At 40.4% G+C, this 25,569-nt stretch overlaps 1 long non-coding RNA gene across 2 annotated transcripts in view; it reads right to left on the reverse strand.

Moving 5' to 3' along the window:
* Positions 1–25,569, reverse strand: part of LOC138159880 (uncharacterized) — a 66,618-nt gene that overhangs the window by 14,583 nt on the left and 26,466 nt on the right. Inside the window, exon 3 of one of the 2 annotated variants that reach the window (XR_011167996.1) lies at positions 15,186–16,387. The exons of the other annotated variant lie outside the window; for it this stretch is intronic. This is a non-coding gene — a long non-coding RNA (uncharacterized lncRNA). Of the gene's footprint in view, positions 1–15,185; positions 16,388–25,569 lie in introns of those variants that run through there. 2 annotated transcript variants of the gene reach the window in all.

A 25,569-nucleotide genomic window follows, 5' to 3' on the forward strand; every position in this document is an offset into this window, starting at 1 on the left:
AAATGGCAACCCCTCTGGGTAAATTGTCCTTCCTCCCCCTTCTCCTTCAGTGGCTCAGGCTGCCTGGATTTAGGGTAATCTCATAAAATATTCTTTTCTGTAGGTTTTCCAGGTTAAAAAGAAAGAAGTTATGATTAGTGTTTGGTATTTGGAATATGGACCTAAAGCCTGAAGTTCTTACACTGAGTTGGCTCATTTCTGTGACTACAATCTTTGGAATGCTTCAGATTCCTTGGGGGAGGGAGGGCAGAACTGAAGGAACATTATATATTTATATTTTCTGAGTGACTATATTGACTTTTCAGCGATTTTCAAGCATTCACTCCTAATCAAACAACTCAATGGCATAAAAGCAGCCTTCCCACCACTTTGTCATATTCCTGCTGAAGCACATATATCCCTGGGTGGATAGGAAACTCCTCTGAGAAAAAGAGCTGAGCCTTTGTTTTTCATTAAAAAACCCTCACATGGCAGAAGCTATTGAAATCAATATGCATTGGCGAGCTTGTTCAGAATACCAAATGCATTAGTCATTAACTCAAGATGGCTCCGAGACTTAATCTGTTGTTGGAGTTCTCCAAAATAATGAAATACAAATTACATAATGAGGGCACACTTAACCAACTTCTAAGAATGTAATGAAGCAATAAGGCCAAATTAGAAGGTGAGATAATTAGTAGAGAAGCAGAATTTACCTAGGGGCAGGGGTCACATTTAGTTCTACTCCTTCAATTCAATAAACCCTTAACAGACACCTACTATGTGCAAGATGTGCTGGTGATACCAAAAAAAAAAAAGGGAAATAGGTCTTATCTTTAAGGAGCTTACATGGAAGTGAGAGGAGGTTGGACTGACATGGAATATAGAATATATACTGATAAGTAAAGATAAGTATGTGCAAATGTGTGTAGGCAGCTAGATGGTGTAAGGAGAGAACTCCAGGTCCCAAGTCAAGAAAACTTGAGTTCAAATCCAGCCTCAGACACTTACTAGCTGTGTGACTCTGGTCAAGTCACTTTTCCTCTATTTGCCTCAGTTTCCTCATCCATAAAATGGGGTTAGTAATAGCACCTACATCCCAGAGTTGGCAAATCCAAATGAGATAACAATTGTAAATTGTACTTAGCACATAGTAAGTGTTTTATTAATGTTAGTTGTATTATTATTATATGCTGTTTTGTATGGCTAGATTGCAGACTCAAAGGCAGAGACTTTCATTTTTTGTGGTTGTATCTCCAGTACCTTGCACAGAGATCAGCACATAGTAGGTATTTAATAAGAGCCTGGTCCATAGTAGGTACTTAATAAGTGTTTGTTGATTGATTGATTGATTCCAGAACATTCCCAGTTCTGGGATTCTGGGAAGGCCTGGTGTAATGGGTGGAACCTGAGATATGTTTTGAAAAGACCTGGAAACTTGACTCATCTTTCTTCTCCAAAGTCCATAGCCACATGTTGTGCTAACCACTCATGGTTACAAACCCCTGAAATGTCAGTACATTCAATGAATATGACAGAGGCAGTATGGTTTAGTGGATTTGGCACTACCATTTGAAAGTACAATCCTGAATTCTCCACTTATTCTCTCCACCCAAATTTCACTCTGGCTACACTAGCTAGGCATCCCATAGAAGAAAAAAATGAGCAGGGATTATCTTTTGCCTTTTTTGTGTCCCTAGTGGTTAGCAAAGTGCCAGACATATAGTAGGTGCCTAATAAATAAACGCTTGTTGACTTGTTGACTAGATGGCTTCAATTTTTTTTTTTCATCAGGGAGAAGAGAGGAATAGTGAGCAGGCCATATTCCCCTTCTGTCAGCAATGAAGAACCCTCAAATCCTAAGAATAAAGGGCCTATTTATAGTATTCATTAGTGTATGCTATAATACTTGGTAAATAAATATTACAAGTTGAAGAACGTTGGAACAGAATGCAAATTGAGTCCACAGACCCTTTAGCTTAGAATACCATTAGTAGCAAAATGGAAGGGAAGTAATAATTGGTTTATTCAAGGAGAAAAATCTGTGACATCATCTAATCTTGAAGTATTAAATTATCCTGTCATAAGGTGGAGAATTCATCCATGCAAGTATCTCATTTATTTGGCATCACTCAAGTTAAACTGACCAGCTTTGGAAAAAGTTCTGCAAAAGCAAAGATAATTGGAAAGGGTCCCAGGTCAGCTTTCTAATTTAAAAATTAGTAATAAATTTGTAAATGATTGGGGGTGGGGGAGAGCAGTACTAGATCTGTGATTTCATCCATTTTGGGATTCCTGGCATATTAACTCCATCCACCAATGCAGATCAGTGATTAAAATCCACAATTTGGTCTAAAAATTTTCTTGAAGCATCAAAGGATTAAGTGATTTGCATGGTCACAGTCATTAAGTGTCAGAGGAAGGACAGGTCTTCCTATCCTAAGATCAGCTCCTATTCACTATCAAGCAATCCAGAAACATTTATTAAGTGCTTACTGTATGCCAGACATTATGCTATACTTTGTGGATATGAAGACAAAAATGAAACAGTCCCTACTCCCAAAGAGCTTACATTCCATTGGGGAGGCAACCTGCCCAAATAAATACATTTATTCTGTTAGGGACAAGGTGGCAAAATGGATAGTGTTAGAATTAAGGGGGGAGGAGGTGGGGGCCAGAAAGACCTGTGTTCAAATCCTATCTCAAATACCTACTAGCTATATATAACCCTGGCCAAGTTACTTGACCTCTGTCTGCTTCAGTTTCCTCATCTGTACAATGGCAATAACAGCACCTATAATTTAGGATTATTGCAAGGATCAAATGAGGTAATATGTAGAGTATTTTTTTCAAAGCTTAGAGACCTATACAAATGCTAGCTTCATAATTATTATCATGATAATTATTACAGAATAAATATAAGGTAAAAAGTAGTGAGAGGATACTAGCATTTGGAGGGGGGATGTTGAGGAAGGAATCAGGAAAGACCTCATGTAGAAGGTGGTGCTTGTCATGAAGTCTCTCATTTAGACATTATAATTTTTTAATACTGCACAGGCATCACCATCTGATATATATTTCTCTTGTTCTAGATCAGGATTTAAGAAGTGTGTTATTATTCGTTTGTCTGAGTATATGTAATATAAAATCTCCATGGACAGAAGTGACAAACTCCACTATTCTTCACTCATTCAACAAACATTTAAGCACCTACTAGTACTAGGCTCTATACTAGGTGTTAACACTCTAAGGTGAGATTGGATGGGGGTTGATAGCATTCATACAGATTAGTAAATACATGGTAACTGAAAATATTATATTAAATTATCAAGCATTTTTCTCCCTCCACCTGCTGTCATTCACTGGAAAAAAAATAGAGTTCTTATATCAACATAGTCTAGAATACTTGTATTGTTTCTGCACAAACTAGAACTGTTGTGTAAGCATAGTCTAGAACCCACATGCCAGATTTGTATAGTCTAGAGCCGTTGCAATCCATCTGTATCCTTGCATCTTTGCATCCTATCTGTATGGTCTAGAATCCTTGTGTCATATCAGTATAGTCAAACAAAACAGCTTACCCATGTTGGCCACATCCAAAAATGTGTTTCTCATTTGTCATATTAATCTGCCATCTTTCTGTCATGAGGGAGGAAGTATTCTTCATTGTTGGCCTTCTAGAATCATGGCAGCTCATTTGTTTTGGTTAGAGTTCTTAAATCTTTCAAAATTATTTATTTTTATGATATTAATGTTATTATAGAACTTGTTCCCCTGACTCTGCTCACTTCATTCTGCATCAGTTTATACAATTCTCAGATCTCTCTGAATCTGTCATTTCTTACAGAACAAGAATATTCCATTATATTCTTATGCCATTTACCAAGGAGAGAGTTCTACCAAATGGGGTGGTGGCAGGGGGGAGATCAGGAAGGGTTTTCTATAAGAGGTGGCACCTCTAGGTGAGCCTAGAAAGAAGCCCAGGTTTGTATACACAACCCAGGGAAATTAAAAATACTGTTTCAGCTACTTTGAGAGTCATCTAAAAGCTTTGCCAGAGTGGGAAAAAGGAATCCTGCCATTGCTTCTTAGAGTACTTAGACTGAATCCACATTAATTATGCACAAGTAACACAAAGGTTAAGAGAAAAATGTACAAAAACACTGGAAATGATAACTAGACAGACAGTTCAAAATAGTTGCCCCAACTTCTGCTCTCTGTGTATGTCTCTGGAGTGGTATTTGACTTCTTGGTCTCTCCCTATCTTTAACATCCTCCCTGCCCCAGCCCTTCTGTGAAAATGCAGAAAAACATCTCCCTTGCCTGAAGCCTAATAGGTAATCATGGTAATAGACCCAGTTCAATCTTTTGAACCTCAGATAAACTTTCCCTAAAACTTCAATGAGCATAAACCCTAAGAATTCATTTATAGCTTTTATACCACTGTCCCCATCACAATGATCACCATCAGGGGAAAAAAAGATAATAATAAATAAAAATAAAAGACAATAAAACACTGTAAGCACTGGAACCCTTTCTCTTACATTTAGATGTCACTAAATTGAAAGAATTTCGTAGCATAGCTGCTCCCTGATCCCACAAACCACTAGGCTATAACAGTCATCCAGCTTTCATAGAGCCCTTCATGCAAAACCATCTATCAGACTCATCATCTACAAGGAACAAGCCTATTCTTGTTCTTCTCACAGCCCCATTCCACCTGATGGCTCAGTTGATACACAGATACCAGGGAAACCCCGGAGCAGGACATCAATGACAGGAGGAGGGCAGTCATTCATGGCTCCAATATATTGTTCACTGTTGGCATGACTGGGTTGCCTGAACTGTCTCCCCCAAAGGAGAGGTGAAAAGGTGAAAAGGAATCAGAGCACAATTATAATAGCCCCCTAATATTGCCTTCCTATGCCTCACACTGTATGCCTGCTAATGAGGAGGGATACTTATATACGTGGGTGGCTTGTAAGAAAGGTGATCATACTGCATAACCAGGAGGGGAGGAAGGAAAAGGGGTGGGGGGAAGAATTTAGAACTTAAAATTAAAAAAATAAATGTTAAAAATGTTTTTATATGGAATTGAGGGAAAATAAAATATTTTTTAAAAGTAAAAAAAAAGTGGTTATCCTATATCTGATGTTTTTTGCAATCACCTCAATTTCAGGTAAAGAAAGTATACTTTTAATAACTTACAAAGACATAGATAGCTATTGTATAGACTGATCTAGGAGAAAGAGCACTGAACTTGGAAGCAAGAAGACTTGACTTAAAATCCTACCTCAGATCCTATTAGCGAAATAACTCTGGGAGAGTCACTTAGTCCCTCTTACCTCATTGTCCTCATCTTTAAAATGAAGGAGGCTATACTTGCTGATCTCTAAGATCCTTTCAGCCACAAATCTATAACTATGTGCCAGTTCTTGGTTTGGAAGATGAGGTTGCCATTTTTATCGACCCATTGACACTCATCGACAATTACAAATGAAAAAGTGAGAGCAGGCATCAAAAGCTTGAGTAGAAGGACAAAGACCCTGAGATCAACCAGCAGGAAGGGTAGATGCATAAGCAAGACCAGTCTTTTGCTTGTAAGTCATCAGAATTATAGGCATGAAGTAGATGACAGATAGGCAGGTAGGTATAAAAATGGGAAAAGATCATTCAGTAAAAACCAAATAAAAATACTTTCATAGTACCCTTCAGTCTTCTGTTTGCTAAATAAATACTGCTTCCCATGCTTCACTGTGGTATGGAGATGATTCACAGAGGCTATGTCAGCAAGAGAGAAGTTTTAGAAAAAGTGCTACAAAGTTGGGTCAGTTTGGAGCATAAGCCTGCTCAGGGCTAAAACTAGGATGGGGTAATAAGGGCTTGGGCCCAGGGTGGAAAATTTAGCAGGCTCAGAAACAATAGAGTTTAATGTCTAATTAACAAGTATAATAAGTTAAAATAGGAAGCTATCAGATGATGAACTGGAGTGAATTCTTTCTCCACTCCTAGTTGAGACTATCTTTCATATCCTTTGCTCCGGGCATAAAAATTCCTATTTAGAGTTCTGAGACTAGGATTGGACCTTGGGTCTGTGTCTAAAGATCAGTCTAGCTAGATTGCCATCACTTGTTGGCAATAGGTTGATGAATATTTGTAATGGGAATGCAAATTTGGAAGATCTTCCCTGCCCCTAGGCTAAAGTGCACCTGAAGCCTGGGGTGGGAGGCTTGTTTTTCAGTAGATACTTTTTGATTGGCCAGTGGGTCAATAAGGTTGTTACATTCTCTGAGCCAGGAGAAGGCTATATAAGCCCTGATGTGTAGCTTTGTTTTGGGACTCACTTTGAGAAGTGTTCTGTGATTTGATCTGAATTCTGGGAAGCCGTTGTTGAGAATCCCCCGGCTTTGAAAAACCCAGATGTGGAAACCCAGATGTTGACTGGGTATGGATGTAATGGTTGGACAGTTTGGAAAGCTGTCTACTTGATCTGTTAATGTCTTGATAATTCTGTCTGTATATTTTGAAGTTTGGGGTACTGACCTTTTTCCCCTGAACAAGGTAAACGATATATGTCTGACTGATTAAAGTAAGCTTGTTAACCCATTTTGAGTTGCTTTCCTTTAACAAAGCAGATCCAGGAACCTGTATGGGCAGCAAACCCTGAGGACGCGCTTGGGGTGCTTGCTGCTACAATATTTCAGACACAGAAACTCCTAGAGACCATTTACTAATCATACTAAATGCTTTAGAACAGGGGTGGGGAACCACATGTGGCCCTAAAGGTCCTCAAGTAAGGCCCTTTGACTAAATTCAAACTTCACAGACCAAATTCCCTTAATAAAAGGATTTGTTCTGTAAAACTTGGACTCAGTCAAAAGGCCACACCCAGGGACCTAGAAGGCTACATGTGGCCTCCAGGCAGGTTCCCCACCCCTGCTTTAGAATCTTAGAAACTAAAGAAATTTCTGCATTGATGAAGCAAATACCCACACTAATAAAATCCTAGAAGTATAAAAATCTCAAGCAATAGACTAGGAGATCACATTCTTTTTAAACATCAGGACTGGGGAAAACCATTCAGTAGAGTGACAGTTATAGGTCCTACTAATACAAGCCATGAAGGGGGATTTCAATTTATACCTTTACAGAGGTTAACACAGTGCTGGTACATAGTAGGTGCTTACTAAATGTCCACTGATTGATTGACATGTGGGTCACAAGGTCTCTACTTCTTCCTAATTAAAAGTCATACCATCTGACCAGTGTAGTCCCAGCTAATGCACTACGTGGGGCCAAAGGCTTCCCTGGAATACAGCAAGGGCCCTTCACATTGCAGACTTGGTAATGAATTGACTAGGTTCTGTTATAGACCACACCCCACCTCCTAAAAGGCTGTAGCCAGAGATAGAAAAAGAACAGCAATTCCAAATTCTTTAAAGCTTATATGCCAGATAGAATTGTTCAGGGAGGTGGTTAGGGAAGGGGATTAATCCTTTCGCTCTGTGAATAAATCCAATAAGGCTCCAAGGGCCAAAGGGCCCACCTTTCAGTGGAGGAAGACATAACTATGGAATGACTAAAGTAAAGGTCATACAGGACTTAGAGCTCACCTTGGCCAGCTCCTTCATTTCTTTCTTTCTTTTTTTTTTTTTTAAAGCAATTGGGATTAAGTAACTTGCCCAAGATTATATGGCCAGTTTTTTTGTGTGGGTGTTAAGTATCTGAGGCCAGAACCGATCCTGGGTCCTCCTGACTCCAGGGCCGGCGCTCTTACCACCCCCCAGCTCCTTCATTTCACAGATAAGATGAAAGAGAAGGGAAGTGGACGGCCCATGGTCACACTAGTAGTAAAGAGTAGAGTTGGGATCTCAACCTGGATCTTTGGACTTCCAAGTCTAGGGTTCTTTCCAATACACCATGCTACCTCCCTCAAATCCCTGAACAGAAACCAAAGCACCAGCCCTTCATAAATAAAAAATAATATTTTTGGTGCATAGTTCACATGCTTTTCAACACGGTAGTTCTGGTCAAGATCCCTTCCAGTTCTAATCTATGATCCTATGACACATTTACAATTAATCCTTTTGATAGGCGACTGGTGTGATGTAATCTTCGCCTTTGGGTTGACAGAAGCATGCTGCTCCCATCAGAAGATAGCTCCAAGGAAAAGACTGGGTGGGACTGCAAGGGAGGCAGAGGAGGAGGGCCAAGTTGATTCATGAAGAAGCAAAACATGAAGGGTGATATTATGTTTTCTTGGGAAATCACTCATCTTTAACTAGAGACAAGAAAAGTGAGAGGGATCAGCCACAGAGGCAGGTTTTCTGAGCTCAATGTGCTTATCTGTGGCAATCACCTGGAACCATTCCAGGAGAAGAATGAAGACAAAGAAGGTTCCTCTGAACCCAGAAGCTGAGGGAATACCTCATGATAGCTTGTCAATTGCTGGGATAGCACTCACCCTGAACTTTCCCAGAGGGCTGAACTAGAAAGATTTTAAATAAGATCAGCATGGGGAAGGAGGAGGGGGAGGGGAGAGAGAATGTCTATAAATGTAGATGTCATTATAGAAACCTTCAGGGGTTATCCTCAACTCACACTCATTCCCCTAGGTTCAAGATACTCTATGGGCCTAAACTCCTAAAAAAATCATAGTTTATGAGCACCCACCAATGTGTTTGCCTTTCGATAGTCAGCCAAAGGATAAAATTACCTCAAAGCAAAGGCATTTATCGTGACGGCATGTAAAAAAAAGTAACAACAAAATATCTTCCCAACAAACCTGGGACATACTTTGCCATAAACATGTATTGTGTCACTGGAAAGAGTGGTTACCAAGAGTTTCCAAGCAAAGACATAAACGCACAAAGAACAAATATGGATAAAACATTTTTTTTCCTCTGGCACAATTCACTCTGCTTCTTCCAGGGAGCTCCACTGAGCCCCCTGGATCCACTCCTGGATAGAGTACATGGCTCTGAGACTAATCCATAGTCATAATCTCCATCATCCCCAGTTTTGGGCTTAACTGAAATCCTGGCCTAAGGTACTGCTATTTCAGAAGAACCAGAACCTATATGCTAGGACTAGCAGATGTTTGCTACAAGGGGAGAAAAATCTCAACCCCTCCCCCAGGAAGGTTAATCTAGTTTTTCCTTAAAAGGTTGGCATAGGGGCCAAAGGGCTCAGGCTGTTGATATAAATTTCTCATTATCTGAGTATAAAGTAGCCATGAGGACATAGGAAGAGGATCTTCCAGGACTGGATGGTGTATCACAATGGATAATACACCCAGAGGGCTTCACTAAGCCGAATCAGCTGGAAGCATTTTCGTTGTTTCTCTTTGTTGAATATCTTTTCTACTGCTATGACTATGTTAATTTTTTTAATTATTGAATAACTCATGAGTGTCTCATTTTGTTCCAATGTCTAACTTATTCTCCTAGGAGACTGGCCTTAGCCAAGCCCAGCCTGAAACACTTGGCTATGCCCTCCACAGTCTCTTGCTTTGGACCTAGCTAAAATCCTAGCCTAGGGTACTTGCTCTGCTCTTTTGGAAAGAATCAAAACTCATGTCCCCAGGACTAGTAGGAGCCTTGGCTCTGAGTTCTGCCATCCCTTTAGTAAGATACCACCTTCAGGTGCTGGACTCTCAAATCCTCTCACTGTCTCAACTCCACAGCTGAATCCCATCCCACTGGATGCTGCATGTACTATCACCAATCAAGGTGAGAAGAAATCCCTTCTTCCTTTGCTGCATTCTCCTACAGACAAGAACTCCCCCCTCAGAGCTCACTCTTGCTTTGTATAGGCCATTTGGAGCATGGATGATGCTTCAGGACACCAATTATTAAAAGTTTCCTGCATCTCTGTCAGCTACCTTCATCCACTGGCATACCCTACAATTCTATCACGCCAACATTGAAACTTCTTCACATTTTATCATCATCCTTTATATTTTATCCATTTGGGGAAAACTCTCAAATATTTCTTTTTTTTCCTTCTTGGGAGTAAAATATGTAATGAAGGAAGCACCTGGGAAAGGAAATCTCCCTAGTGGAAAGAACACTAGATTTACAATCCAGGAATCCAGGCTCAGATCCTACAAGTACTTGAACCAGTCATTCATCTCCCTAGGCCTCAAGTGCAAAATGAAGGGTTTATACTCAAGGACCTCTAAGAACCCTTCCAGATCTAAATCCATAATCCAACAGAAACTGAAGTTTAGATCCACACAGAGAATCTGAAAGGCCTGGAGAGTTTCATGCAAAGGTGATTTGAAGACATTCATTGGTGTTCCATTTTCTCCTAATTTCATAGATGGGCCAGTGACGTCACCTCTCTGAAGCACAGGGCTTAGAATCCCAAAGGCTGAACTTGAGTTGGTCCCAGGTTTGACACTTTATCAGCTGTATAGTCTTGGCAATGTCTCTTGTCCTCTGAACTGCCATCTTTGCTGTCTCCCTCATTGAGTGGTTGTGGTGAAAGTTCTCCATAAGCCCTGGAACCTCCATCAATGTGAGCTATCACCATTATTATTCCTACTCTATTCTCCTAATAAGCAGTTCTGACACACCTGACTGAAGGCAAAGTTGGCAAAGATCCAGAAGAGGGGTAACAAGCTCCTTTAAGACCCAGCCCAACCCCCAGCAGCATAGAGACCTCCAGAGGATAAGAATCAGGCCTGAGGAGTAAGAACTGACATTTAAGGAATGCTCTAAAGTTTCCAAACTGCTTTACCTCCTGTGGCTTAGTACAATGGACTTTCAATTCCAGAGTCAGAGGAGCTGAGTTCAAATCCCATCTCTGATCCTTACTTACCCGTGTGACCTAGGTTAGTCATTAACCATCCTGTACTTCAGGTTCCTGGATGCAGCTTGGTGGTACAGCAGATAGAGAGCAGGACTGGAGTCAGGAAGACCCATGTTCAAATCTGGCCTCAGACACTAACTGTGTGACCTCGGGCAAGTCACTTAACCCTGTTTGCCTCAGTTTCCTCATCTTGGGGAACTGGCTGGAGACCCTTAGACCCTGAAAGAGCCTGAGAACATTTCATCCCAAAGCACGTAAGAGATCTCCAGAGGCCTGCCTTCCCCTGCCTCTTCACCAATCCAAATCTTCCAAGGGAACCAAATAAACTTGTTTCCATCTGTATAAAAATGTAAATTAGTTTCTGACCCACTGTCTTTTAGAATAGGTAGTGCTCACTTCTTCTGCATCAGAGATGGGATCCTCCCTAATATTAAAAGCTTGCTGCCCTGTTCTTTGTTTTTTCACTATGATTTGTTTAGTAACTTTAAACTTAAAATGTAGTTTTAAATAAAGTTTGGACTTGTCTATAAAAAAAATTTGAGCTGGCAAAGGAAATGGCAAACCACTCCTCTATCATTGCCAAGAAAACCTAAAAATGGGGTCATCAAGAGTTGGACACAACTGAACATAATAATAAAATAAAAAAAAAACAACAATAATAATGCTTCAACTTCTTCAATGATGAGATTGATCTAAATGCTCTCTGTGGTCCTGTCCATCTATATAGACTATGAACATATATTATTAGCTCATTTGAGTGTAACAACAATTCTGCTAGGTAAGTATTTTCTCCAATTTACAAAAAAGGAAATTAAGCCAAAGGGACTTGTCCACAGTCATATAGCCACTAAATGGGATAGGAGGTGGGGTAGGGGGGTGAGGAAGATTTGAACTCAAGTCTTCTGGACTCCAAGTTCAGCACTTCATCCACATATTATACCAGGCTGATCCCAGGAACTCGTGAACATTCTCTTTGCTGTGTCTTAGGAAGAAATTTCTTGGCCAATACTCCGGCTCATTTAAGGTATATACTATTCCTCCTGAAATACGTCAACAACGAACTGATCACATGTCCAGAAGATTCATGTTGCTATTTCTTGATTCTGGAAATATTCTGAAAGTTGAAGTTACCCTGAATTTTAGAAAAAGAAAAGGAAGGGAAAAGGGGGAAGAGGAGGAAAGGGAGGGAGAAACAGAGCAACTTATGATGCTCTTCGTCTCTGGAGAGAGGAACGCAGGATCAGACATCTCAAATCAAATTTGCTCTTTTGGGTCATCTGAGCTCAGTCCCTAATTGTGGCATGTGTTTATTTTCTTGGTTGTCATCTGTGCTTCCTTCTTCTCTCCCCAAATGGATTGTAGTCACTCCTGGACTGTGACTCCTCCTAATTTTGTGTCCCTCACAGAGCTCAGCACAGTGCTGGGCAAACAGTAGGGGCTTCATAAATGCATGCTGATTTTTGTAGAGATGGATTGTACCTTATTACAAATGATGTAGATCAAACACATTTCCATTTTTATTCTGAATTTGACACACACCAAATAAAATGAGCATTTCCATATACGAGAGGACAAAAAAGGGAGATTTGCACGTGAAACCACAACCTGTAGATTTCACAGCTAGCCTGATTATCTGTGCTTTTTTCCTACTTTATGTTCTCTTCTCTGCACTAAAATATATATGTGTGTGTGTGTGTGTGTGTATATATATATGTATACGCATATATTTGTGTATATATAAAAATATATGTGGTTTTGTGTGTCCATATATGTATATATACACACATGTATCAATGACTCTTTTCTTTCCTTCCTTCTCTTTCCTTCCTCGTCCCTCTTCCCACCTCCTTACCTTTCAAACGACTGATTAGTTGAAGTGGGGAGGGGCATGATGGAAACCATGTACTGTGCATATAAGAGGTATCAAACAGGCCCCTCTGCACAAGGGTACCTTCCTAAGTGAGACCTCAATCAGATTAGAATGTAAACGGGAAATATTTAGCAAAATCAATATAAATACAACAGAACATAGGTGATGCTGATATGTGGTTTTCTAGGACAAGACACAGCCCACAGGCATCTTTGCCTATGGTTAAGTGGTCTCATTTCTATTGGAGGTCATTGGAGTACATTTGCCTAATCTGACAAAGCTAGTAAAGATGGGGATGAGTCAATGACTTCTGTTGTTGTTCAGTCATGTCTGACTCTACCTGATCCCAGGGACTGTTCCATAGGATTTTCTTGGTGAAGATACTGGAGTGTTTTGCCATTTCCTTCTCCAGGGTGTTCCTATTTTACAGATGAAGAACTCTGGCAAACAGGGATTAAGTGACTTGCCCAGGGTCACACTGGTAGTATCTGAGGTTGGATTTGAACTCGGATCTTCCTTATTCTAGGCCTGGTGATCTATCTACTGTACCACCTAGCCACTGCAGTCAATAATTAGGCTGAATCTAGACAGTGTATGGTATGGAAAAATACACAGGTCTAGGAGTCCAGAGACCTCTCACCAACTGGCAAGTCACTCCTCATCCACCCCATTCCCCATCTGTACAATGAAATTATAAGATAACATGCCCCTTCTACCTCTAATATCCTACAACTTTGTCTTTAAAATACTTTTTTTTCACCTAAACAGATGAGATAATCATTTACTTTATAATATGGAAACTTGGGAATAATATATATTCCAACAGAGTAGTGAAGAAATGAGGGATATGATGAATAGGGCTAGCCTTGGAGCCAGGAAGGCCTGGGTTCAGGTCTTGCCTGATGTATACTGACTATGTGACCTTAGGCAAACCCCTTAACCTCTCAATGGTCTAGGCCAATGGTGTCAAACTTAAATATAATTGAGGGCCACTAAATAGTCCAGAAGGATCCCTGCCCACATATCGACTCAGTTTTAAAATGTAACCTTGTCTATGTTTTATTGATTTTTATTAATTTTGATAAATATCTTCCAATTTCAGAACTGCACTTGGGAGTATTACAAGGGCATGCAGCCCAGATGGTCAGAGCAGAAGGAGCTTCCTAATAAAATCACAGCTCTTCCCAATGACTCTGTATCCCTTTCCCCACTACCACCACCACCACCAAAGAAAAGGGACATACATTATAAGTAAAGATGCCTATAAAAAATAAAAATTCATCTAATTACTCCCTCCATAATATTCAGAATAAAGAGACAAGACAGGGAGTGGTTATCTCCCAGGACATTTTTATTGCATTCATGCTATGACTGCTGTAAGAATAATTGTGGTTCCTTGTTGATATAAACTAAAATACAAATCAGACATGCACATCCTCTGAATTGTCATAGATAAAATGAGTTACTGCCCCCAAACACACACAAAGTAGTGAAACTAATAAAATCGCAAAGCAGTTATCTGATGGCAATGGCTATTTCAGGAAATAAACATTAACAGACTAATGGGCATTCAGGACGGTTGCAAAAAGGACAGAATTAATCTGCAGAGATAATTAACATGGAAAAATAGGAAAGAGGGAAAATGTTTATAGTGCTTACATACACACACACACACACACACACACACACACATAGTCCCTACCACAAAATAGCAGCACCAACTTTATTATAAACAGATCCTGACAATATATCTATAAATATAACAATTCTGTCTTAAATGTCTTCATTGAGAATGACACCTTCATTGGGAAAGCTCCTAAGACATGGTGAGAGTTAGATGTATAGTATTTGTAGAGTGTTAGGTCCAGGGTTCTCAAACACACCAAGAGGAATGGATTCACCTACTTTATAGGAGGAATGAGCTGTATCTGTAGAATGGTGACTACATACCTTTACTCCATAGCAGATATTGAGCCCAGACACAGGGTCTGAGACCCTTCGTGGGGAGGCACTATCCTCCAGGTTTCCCTTCAGCAGGTCACACACACAAAGCAATCATAAGGGAAAAGGCGGCTACCTGGGTTACTCATACCCAGGTTGTACCCTTCATTATACCTCAAAAAAAAAAAAAAAGCTCTCTCCCCTTTGGTAATGAGTTCCACTCAACAGCAATAAGGATATGACCATTCTTACATCCACTGGCAACGGAAATGCTTTCTCTTCTCTTTCATGTCAGAATGTTGGTACAATTGCACCTCTGCTGGTTCCTTCCCTCTTGTGACCCTCATGGGTTTCCCCCACTCACAATGCAAACACTGAAGTGTTTTGGAGGGTATGATCTCATTATCCAAACAAAAGGAATGGTTTCATTCAACAGCACTGCATTCTGATTTTCTATTCGCGCCATATAGGGTGAAATTAGAGCACCGCACTGAGTGTCAGGAGATGCGGGTTCAAGTCCCAATTCTTTCATTAACTAGCTGTATTGTGACTATTAGAGCTCTTTGGGGTTCAATTTTATCAGGTATAAAATAAAAGAATTGATTAGAAATTTTTAACCTTTCTTCCGGTTATCATAAATCCTTTGACAGTCTGGAGAAGCCTAGGCACCCCTTCTTAGAATAATATTTTCAAATGCATAAAATAAAACAAACAGAATTACAAAGGAAGCAATTATATTGAATATCATTATCAAGAGATTCAATAACCAAGTTCATGGACTCCAACTTAAGAATCCTTGGACCAGATGACCTCTAAAGGTTCCTTGGGGCTACTAACATTCTGCAATTCTAGGGCAGGCTAATGTAGTTTCTGTAGGTGGTTGTGTCCCTGACCAGCAGCCAGGTCCCTTCTCCAAAGCTAGAAAGGTAAGCTGCCATGGAAACCCAAGAGGCCAGGGTCCAGTGAAGTGGATCACTCAGGATAAGGTCAGCTTGAGGGCGAGTTAGGGGTGAGCTGAGGTGGCAACAGCTGCCCATCTGAAACCATATCTAGGCTGTGTTTACATAATGGCAGAACAACTAATTTAAAAAGTGGAAAATTCAGTCCAACAAGGCCCTTTGGCATTGTGTATCCAAACAACACATGTGCAAATGGTCATTTGACTGAATTCAAAATGGGGTTTTTTGTTGTTGTTTATTAGTCGTGACACGTTTCAATCAAAGTACTTTGTGTGCAGATGTGGTTCTAGTGGTTAAACCCCAGCACTTGGTTATTTGTGGAGAGAAAGGCATGTAGGGAGGATAGGTCTGGCATATTTAAATGTAAAAGTTCCTTTCTTATCTGCACCCAGTGCCTGGGAATCCATGATAAGTTCCCTTGCCAACTTCTCTGTCAAGCATCCCATCAGCATTCAGAACGCACACCAGACGGTTTTGTGTGTGTTCTCAGACCGGTGCACATTTTTGCTTTCCAATCAGTTGTGTGCTTGGAAGTCCTGCCAAGCATATGGTCGGGTCGGACTGGAGCTGCCTCCAGAAAGTAGGAACTGAGCAGACCAGCTTCATTTAAAAGGATGGATGGCCATTCAATCAAAAGGAAATGGTGTCATCTTGCTTGGGACTGGATCCAAGCTGTCTTGGCAGGCTTACATTAAAGGCCTGACTTCGACACAAACTTTCAAACAACAAATTGCATGGCTAACGTAGCCTAGTCAGATAATTTGCTGTTTCTTGCCTCTTCCCCTCTTTGCTAGTCTGAGATTTCCATTATGTTACATGCATTCTGCAGAAAGAAGGAAAGCATAATTTTGTTACTTCCTGCTCTTGCAGTGATGAGGAAATAATAATGTTGCAGAAAACATTCAAATGAATCCAAATATAGAATGCTTTAGCATCTGATATCTAACATGGAAAATTGTTCTATTTATAACATACTGTTATGCAATAACTTTAATAACAATTGGTATCAATGTACGTCTTTTAGCAACACAATCCAAGCCAGGTATTGTCTGTTATTATCTCTCATGAATGGAAATGAATGTATCCTCCAAGTCAAAGATGGAACCACACCAAAACAATAATCATTTGATGTGCATGGATAGGTCACATCAAGTTGCATGACTCTACATCCTCCCCCACCAAAGAAAAATATAATAAGCAGCTTCCCCATTTCACAGAAAAGCTCCAACATCAAAACATTTGGATTCAACAAGTGTAAAACTGTCAGTGGACACCTCAGGAAAAGAGTGACTTAGGGCATTGTACTCAAGTCTGGAGGCCAAGCAGGAGGAATGGATGAAGATGATGACTTAGAAATCTCTCACTAGGTCTTCTCTAGGCAAGTCACTTCAAATACAAAGTCATCAAGGAGAAAGTAGCATCTGCTTGTGTAGAGAGACTTCCTGTCATCCATCAAAGTCAAAACTTGAGGAGAATAATCATGTTCAAAGGAACTAACAGCTTTGAAATACCAAATATCACTTGTGGAATAGTAAAATCCAACTGAAAAACTCATGCAGTAATAACAAAAGGGACCAAAATCCCAAGGTAAAAGCAAAAGGAAATTAATAAGTGTTAGCAGAAGGTAGAAAACTGACTTCAGAAATTAGGAACCAGAGGCAGAAGATGTCATGTCCAGAGCTCACCACCTGTCACTTCTATCAGTATATAAGCCCTCAGGAAACACCACATCCTAACTACAAATAAATGCTTGTCTACTGACTGGTACAATAGACCTAGTATAAGGAAAATAAAGTCCACTACAGGGCACTTACTATGTTCCAGGCACTGTGTTGTTACAATTATCTTCTCATTTGTTTCTCACAGCATCCCTGAGCATTAGGTGCTAGCATAATTCACATTTTACAGATGTGGAAATCGAGGAAAATAGAAATTAGCTGACTTGCCCAAGGTCACAAAACTGGTAAATGTCTGAGGCCAGATTCAAACTCAGGTTTTCTTGATTCTAGGCCTGGGGCTCACCACCTAGATGCCGTAGGATGAGCCCAACATTGTACATCTGTAGTTTTAGGCTAGCATAGCTAGGGATGGAAAGGTTCATCTCCAAGCTGGCTTCTGGGTAATGAATGTTTGGGCCTCATCTACTTTCCACTTTCTATTAACTGTTAGAGAGATAGCAATCTACTTGAATAAAAGGGGCAGTTAGGTGGCACAGTAAATAATGCATTAGATATGGAGTCAGGAAGACCCAAGTCCAAATCTGACCTCAGACACTTACTAGCTGTGAGATCCTGGGCAAGTCATTTTACCCTATTTGCCTCAGTTTCCTCATCTGCAAAATGAGAAGGAAATGGCAAACCACTCCAGTATCTTTGCCAAGAAAACCCCAAATGGGGTCATAAAGAGTCAGATGAGACTGAAACGACTGAACAAGAAATTTCTGATGAAATATGGAGGGGAAGATTATTCTAGAAAAAACAATTTCGACAACCTGAATGAATGGAATAATTACAATTGGAAACAAGATGTAAATAAATTAACCCAAGGGCATTGAATTAGGTAGATGCCTTAGAGATTAGTTCCATCTTGGTTAGAAGAGCAGCAACAGTAAGCTGGGCCATATGCTTGAATCTTAAGGGAAGCAGAGCCCAGATTGCAAACAAGTATATAGTTAATGGTGTAACATGAACAGATCCCTCTTCCAAAAATCAAAATGAAATGACTGCCAGGGGCAGCTTGTACTAGGTTAAAAGGGCCTGGATCCATGGGCATTTGAATGGATGCTACCAAAGAGATGAAGGGAAGCTGAAATACATTGCTCTAGGGCTTGAAATACAAAGCTTTCTTGGGCTATGTGTTTGGACCCTTATGCTTACTCTATGGGCCTCAAGAGGACAAAAGCAGGTCTTTGCTTATTTATTCATTTATTCAACAAATACTTATTAAGCACCTATTATATGGCAGTGGAGCTGGATACCAACACCAGGAAGTGTAGCTAGACTCTAATCTGATCCCATTTGCCCAAAGACCTGCCTGGTCCTTGTAAAGCCCTATGCTTACCCCAGTGGTTATGAACTCTGCCATCCTCTAGAGACTAGAGGGTGAACCTTGGGAAAGGGCCGGGCTTTGTATGGCAACCAGACAGTAGGCTACCATCTATCCCTCAACACTACCTCCATTAACCTAAGGAAAGAGGATTTACTCAATCAGATTGGCTCTGAATACTCACCTAATACAAGGTCTTCTCCCTAATTCTGCTATGTTGCACTGACCTCTAAGCATGGGACCTTAGTACAATGAAGTGCTATACATGTGTTTGTGTGTTTATAGGTAAATGCACATATGTATGTGTACATACATGTACATGTATAATGTATATACATGGCCATATATACAGTTTATGCTCATGTGTATACACACATGCATATGTATATATGTGGCTACCTTATTGTGCTTGTCCCACATATACATATATATGATTATGTTTTTTTATCTGTGTATACACACATGCATATTTGAGTGGACACCTCATTATGATATGGTCCCATGCTTAGAAGTCAAGGATGTAGCAGATTTAGGGAGGCCTTCTACATATGCATATATATGTATAAATATGAATGTGTATATACACACACACACACACACACCTCTTCACATGGGACCTCCCCTCTCCTTTTCAGCTCCCTATTATATGTTGTCTTCATCCATAAAAACGTAAACTTCTTCAAGGCAGGAAGTCTTTCTTTCTGCTTGCATCTGTATTCTTATTGGCTCTATGCAAGTCAAGCCAACAAGCATTTATTAAGCGCCTACTACATATGTACCAGGCACTTTCCTAAGTGCTAGGGATACAAAGAAAGACAAAGATGGTGCCTGCCCGCAAGGAGCTCACGGTGTAATGGGGGAGGGAGGAAGAAAATGGCGTGTAAACAACTGTATACAGACAGGACACGGGCAGGATAAACTGGAGATATTCGTAGGGGGTAGGCACTAATTGTAAGGAGAACTGGGAAAGGCTTCTTGCAGAAGATGTCAGCTGCAACAAAGGAAGCCAGGAAAGCTGGGAGACAAAGGGGAAGGAGAGGAGAATTCCAGACCAAGGGAACGGCCGGTGAAAATGCTCGGGTGGTGACCATGTAAATGTGGAAAATTGTTATGGAGGAAAACAGACATGACGTGTTAAGTGATTGGATCTGAAAGGTAAGGAAGAGAGAAGAGCTGAGCAGAGCTCTGAGGTTGTTTACCTGGGAGATTGCAAGACTAGTGCCGAGGGCCAGGAGAAAGAAGAACGGAAAGATGTTGAGCCGAAGCTTTGTTGTTTAACTTTTTTCCAGTCATGTCTGACTCTCTGTGATCCCATTTGGGGATTTGTTGGCAAAGATACTGGAGTGGTTTGCCATTTCCTTCTCCAGCTCATTTGACATGTAAGGAAACTGAGGCAAACAGGATGAAGTGACTTGCCCAGGGTCACCCAGCTAGTAAAGTGTCTAAGGCCAGATTTGAAGTCAGGAAGATGAGTCTTCCTAACTCCAGGCCCAAGGGCCACCTAGGTTCAAATACCCCCCTCTGATGTTTACTATCTCTATTACCTGATCAGAGGACACTGACAGCTCCTTGCTTTTCCTGGGTTAAACCACTTAATCTCTCCAGTTCTCAGTTTCTTAATTTGTAAATGAAGAGGTTGGGCTATCTTTGGGGTCCTTTCCAACTCTAGATTTGTGATCCAGTGATAAGATTCTACAGTATGTTTAATAGAAAAAAGGAAAAAGGGTGGCTTGAAGAGGAAAGATAATGAGTCTGGCTTTGGACAAGCTGAATTTGAGGTGCCTATGGGACATCCAAGTGATATTTAGCAGGCAGTGAGTGATGCACAGCTGGGGCTCAGGAGGGAGACTGAGGTCAGATATGCAGATGTGGTACTCATCCACACAGATAGGATAATTGAGCCCATGGGAACTGACGAGATCAACAGCAGTGAGATTATAAATCTGTGTCATTAAATCTGGAGATTCCACAAGATCTAATTTTCTTGTAATTTTTCTCGTTCTAGAGCTGGGTCAAAAAAACATGAATCTAAACTTTAGTGGAATCTTGGTGTCCACACAACTGAGCCTAAATCTGAAATAAAAGAATGAAAATGAATCATCAGATATTTTAAAAGTGGATGCAAGTTTTGTTATACCATCTGGAGGGGGTGTGGGGAGGGAAACATTAAAAAAAAACAAAACACTGAATGCAAAGATCCAGTTGGATCTGATTTGAGAAGACTTGTTTCTTTCCATACTTAATCTAAGACAACCACCACCAGCCACACCCTTTGTTCCTTTCCTCCTGCCATCCCCTTTGAACGTAATTGAGATGTGAAGAGTGACAATATTTTTATAAGTCTTCTTAATTTACTGCAAAAGGAAGCTGGCCCATGTTTAAAAATCCATGATATTAAAGCAATTCATCAGTTTCTGTTCATGACAATCGTCTTACTCCCGAAAAGCTGTGGTCAATTACCATTGCTTGTGGCCTTTTTCAATTCTGAGCGGAGGGCAGGGAGCCTATGTGAGAAACTTGTGGTTTGTTTATTTGAACTGAATAGTCAACAGAATGAAGACAGTCACTAAAGCCCAGATAGCTGGAGCCAGCATTTGTAAAGCAGTTCTTCAAGGTGTCTTACAAATGAGAGGATCCTTCAGTGGGAAAGCACATTTACAGAGAAAGACAGTGAAATAAGGAGATGTGATATTTATTCTCTGAAATGAATAGCTAGACAGCAACAATTAAAAAAGGAAATTCGTAAGCCTGGTCTCTCATTACTTATTACAGCCACTGAAAGTCAATTAAAGTATATGGGTAATTACAGTGATTGGAATCATCTGTCATCTGGCAAATCACATTAGAAGAACAAGGGCACATGTTTCACATTGAAAAGCATTCTATCTGTGGAGTCTCTTGGAGGGGCTGATTTTCCTGGTAGGGAGAGGAGAGTTTAGGGAAGAAGCTTTGAAACATCTGTAGGTCTGCTCACCTGGGAGAACAGAAGAAACAAAAATGAACTGTTCTGGGGTCACCACTGATGAGAAAGAGGACCTGGGTCACAGATTGGAGGGTAACCATATGCCAAATTATAGGTAATATCTCACTGCTAGATTAATCTTCCTACAATAATGGTTTCACCCTGCTCTAAAAAATTACAACCACATCTTATTACTTAATACACTATTAAGCTCACTCTACTGTCCAGCTTTTAAGGCTCCATATTCCCAGCCTCCAACTCTCCTCCCAAAGCTCCCCTACAGGCCCCTTTCACTTCATTAAGGTTAGTTTCCTCACCATCTTACAAACATACCATAATCATAGACAGTCCCCTGACTAGAATGTCCTCCATTCTCTCTTTCACTTAGTAGCTGTGTCACCTTGGACAAGTCATTTTACCCTGTTTGTCTTAGTTTCCTCATCTGTCAAATAAGCTGGAGAAGGAAATGGCAAACCACTCCAGAATCTTTGCCAAGAAAACCCCAAATGGGGTCACAATGACTGAAAAACAACTCAACAAAAACTCATTTTTTTTCCCCATATTTATCTTCTCTCCAATTAGACCTCAGTTTCTGAAGAGCAGATGCTATGACATGTCTTATACTTCTCTAATCCTCATATTGCCCAGCAAAGGGCTGAATACACAGTGGTCACTCAAAAAGTCCTACTGTTTGATCATCAAAGGTCTTTGGGGAGCCACTTGGGATGTTATTTCTCACATTTCCTCTTCATTGTTGTTAAACAGGAAATGAAGGTTATTCCATAGAGAGATAGTACTTCTGTGACTCTGGGCTGGTCATTCCCAACCAAGGTGATTTGCTCAGTCTCTCAGTTATCCTAATTGAAGCCCCAAGGTCAGTTAGTAGCACTCACCTATTCAATTGTCAGTCAACATATGTTTATCATGTTCTATTAGTGTCTACCCAAGAACTCTCAGAAATAAAGAACAGCCCGGACCATCTTCAGTTTCGGAATTCTTACCACAATTTTACACAGGGGACATGAAAACAAAATGCTGTATCCCCCTAATGTGAGATAACACTTTTTTTAGAAATGATCATTTAGACTTCTTTCTGTGCAAATGCACGAATTCCCCGACAGAAAATCCTGTGTTCATGCAGTGTCTCAGTTGAGATTCAGCAGAGTGAAACCGAACACTCTTGTCCCATAGGTGAATGTGATAGTTCTTTGGCTACTAAATTTAAGATCCCCTTGGAGAATGAGGCCAAATAGCCTTGCATAGTGACTTTTCTGTTTGACCTTGGTCTACAGCAGCGAAGGCACTGAGGGCTCAGTGTTGTAACTCGTATGCAAGCAATTTTTCCATTTTTCTATCTCCAAAGAAAAATCTGGCTTAATTTTGCCCCAAAACAAACCAAGGAGTGTCTCAAATGCTCATTCCACTCATCTCCAGAGCTGACTTTGCAGATGGATATTTGGGTTATTGGTTGGAAAGTATAGTTCTCTCTCACCCTGTCTCCAGTGCTCTCCTCCCAGGACTCCAGGTCCAAAACAGGAGGTGAGGAAGAGTGTCAAGTGCTTCTAAATGATTTTCCAAACAACTGAAAATTTCCATGGGGCTTAACCTTAGCTCAAGGGATGGGCAAAAACTTGAATTAACCTGCCTATGTGTCTTGAACCAAGACGCTTCCTGTTCTGTGCATACCAGAGACCATAACTGGAATTTGAACCTTCTTTCTAGAGGTCCCTCTTGTGTTTTTAAAAGCATATCTAGGCTGGAGTGGTGGAGTGAAGATTCCCCAAAGATTCATCTTCTCACATACTCCTTTCCAAGGCTAGTTTTCCAATTGGCATTATGAATTTCTGCACCTGCGAATATTTAGTCTTCATTGCTAACTTAGCTTTGAGAGTAACATGTGCTATTGCAAAAACTGACCCAGTCTTAACCCAAGAAAGCCTCAGGAAAGAGGGGATGCAATATCTGTAGAAGCAAATGCAAAGACCACCAAGAAGAAATTGAATTCTGAGTAGTAAAAAAAAATGAAGAGTCCAGGAGAAATAGAAGGAAATATACCTCCTTTCTCACAGAAAAGAGGCAGGGGACTAGTAGAAAAATGTACATATATGTTGTCTGCCAGTCTCTTTATCAAGTATTTTTGTTTTGTTGCTTTGTTTTGTCTGGGGTTGGGAGGTGAGTAAGAAATTCCTAATGTAAAAAAAAAACAAGTTAAACTTATTTTGTTAAAAAGAAAATAAAATGCAGTCAAGAGACAATAAGAATAAAATCTGATTAAGCCACAAACTGTAAGGCAGGGACTCCTGATTTTTTTAAGACAAGTAAAAAAAAAAACTTAGCTGTAAAAGTTGGTCCATATGGAGAAAAGAGGTTATAAGGTTGAAGAAGCCATCAGGCTTGGGACCCACTCTACTAGGCCTTCAATGGGGAGAGGGAGAAAGTACTCTACCTGATCTCCAGGAAGTGTTAGCAGAATAATAATTTATTGGAGGGAACCACCCTCCCAAATGAAGTCAAATGCTGAGTGTTTTGACATTTTAAGTGAGCTTTAGCATGAATGACAAGGAGATCTGCTGTGCAAAACTAGTCCAGCCAATCAAATGTGGGTGTGATCAGCATGGTTCTTCCTCTCCCCCAGCCACCATCTATTGCCTTAGTGGGCCTGCTAAATTGGACAGCAAGCCTTATTCAATTCTCCAACCATATGTAAAGAGTCCTCACATCTTTCTTGGAATCACTATCTAACGCAGTTTCTTTCACACCCCTATTTGTGATAAGTTGCTAAAAAGATTGATCCCAGCATTATCATATCATGCAGTCTGACATTAGCTGTACGTTTGACAGCAGACTGATGAAAACTCCAGCTGCCTTTCTGGATTAGGAACCCAGCAAGTCCCATTTTGCAATTATAAGCAGCAAGAGAGCAGTGTCAGCAAAAGACTCTACTCAGGTAATAAAAACTTGAGACTTTTTGCCTGCTGGTCCCAGACACAAAATGGTCAAAGAATTCATTAGGTTGGACACAAAGCAAATAGGCAAAGGCAGAGAGAAAGAAATGAACTTCTGGGAAGACTCAAAAAGATTTGTTGTGTTGAAAAAGAGAGGGGGAAATGTGAAATAACTAGCAGAAGAATAAGTGGGCACTATTGAACGTTTCCTCGTTATTTGCATTGGTCAGTCTTGTTGACAAATGGGAGCATGGCCTAAGAGATAGAGAGTTGGCCTCCAAGGCAGGAAGACCTGTGTTGCAGCCTCCAGTGGCCCAACAAAAATCAAGATGACTGGTGATGGCCCAGGATACAGTAAAAGACCTTTCTAAACAAAGGTCTCTTCCCAGGCCTCCATCTGTCTGAGGCAATGCCCATTCAATTACTAAGGGCTAGGCAAGATTGAGACAAAAAATGGCCTAATTGATCATCACGAAATTATCGTTCCGACTAATGAACTGCAGGGAGAGACAGAGGGAGAGACAGCTTATAGGAAATAGCAGTCTCCATCAAGTAAGGCAAGGCTAATATTACTCTGCCATTTCTCTCTCAACTTACCACAGGCATCCCATTTTCTCTTCCTTTACAGTGGGTCAACCCAATGCTGTCCCTCTATTATTAAGGGAGAAGACTAACACCCATTTGCAAGTTGATTATATTAGTTGAAGCTTTTGCCTTATGTAGTCAATGTAAAAAATAAAAGGAAGGCTTGCCTCCTGACAGAAGGGTGATGGACTCAAGGAGCAGAATGACATATATGTGTGTATGTATACATACACACACACACACACATATATACTTACATTATCTGTGTGAGAAAGAGAGAGAGAGAGAGAGAGAGAGAGAGAGAGAGAGAGAGAGAGAACATGGCTTATGCAAGAATTTGCTTTCTCCTTGACTATGCATATTTGTTAGGTATTTGTTGTTTGGTTTTTGGGATTTTTTCCCAAGGGAAGAAAAGGAAAGAAAAAGAGGAAATAGATTTTTGTTCATTGAAAAAAATTAATTGAAAAA

Source organism: Petaurus breviceps, unplaced genomic scaffold (assembly GCF_028583685.1).
Source record: "Petaurus breviceps papuanus isolate PSGF00001 unplaced genomic scaffold, PetGlider_PUasm1.0 178, whole genome shotgun sequence".
NCBI classification, from domain to species: domain Eukaryota; kingdom Metazoa; phylum Chordata; class Mammalia; order Diprotodontia; family Petauridae; genus Petaurus; species Petaurus breviceps.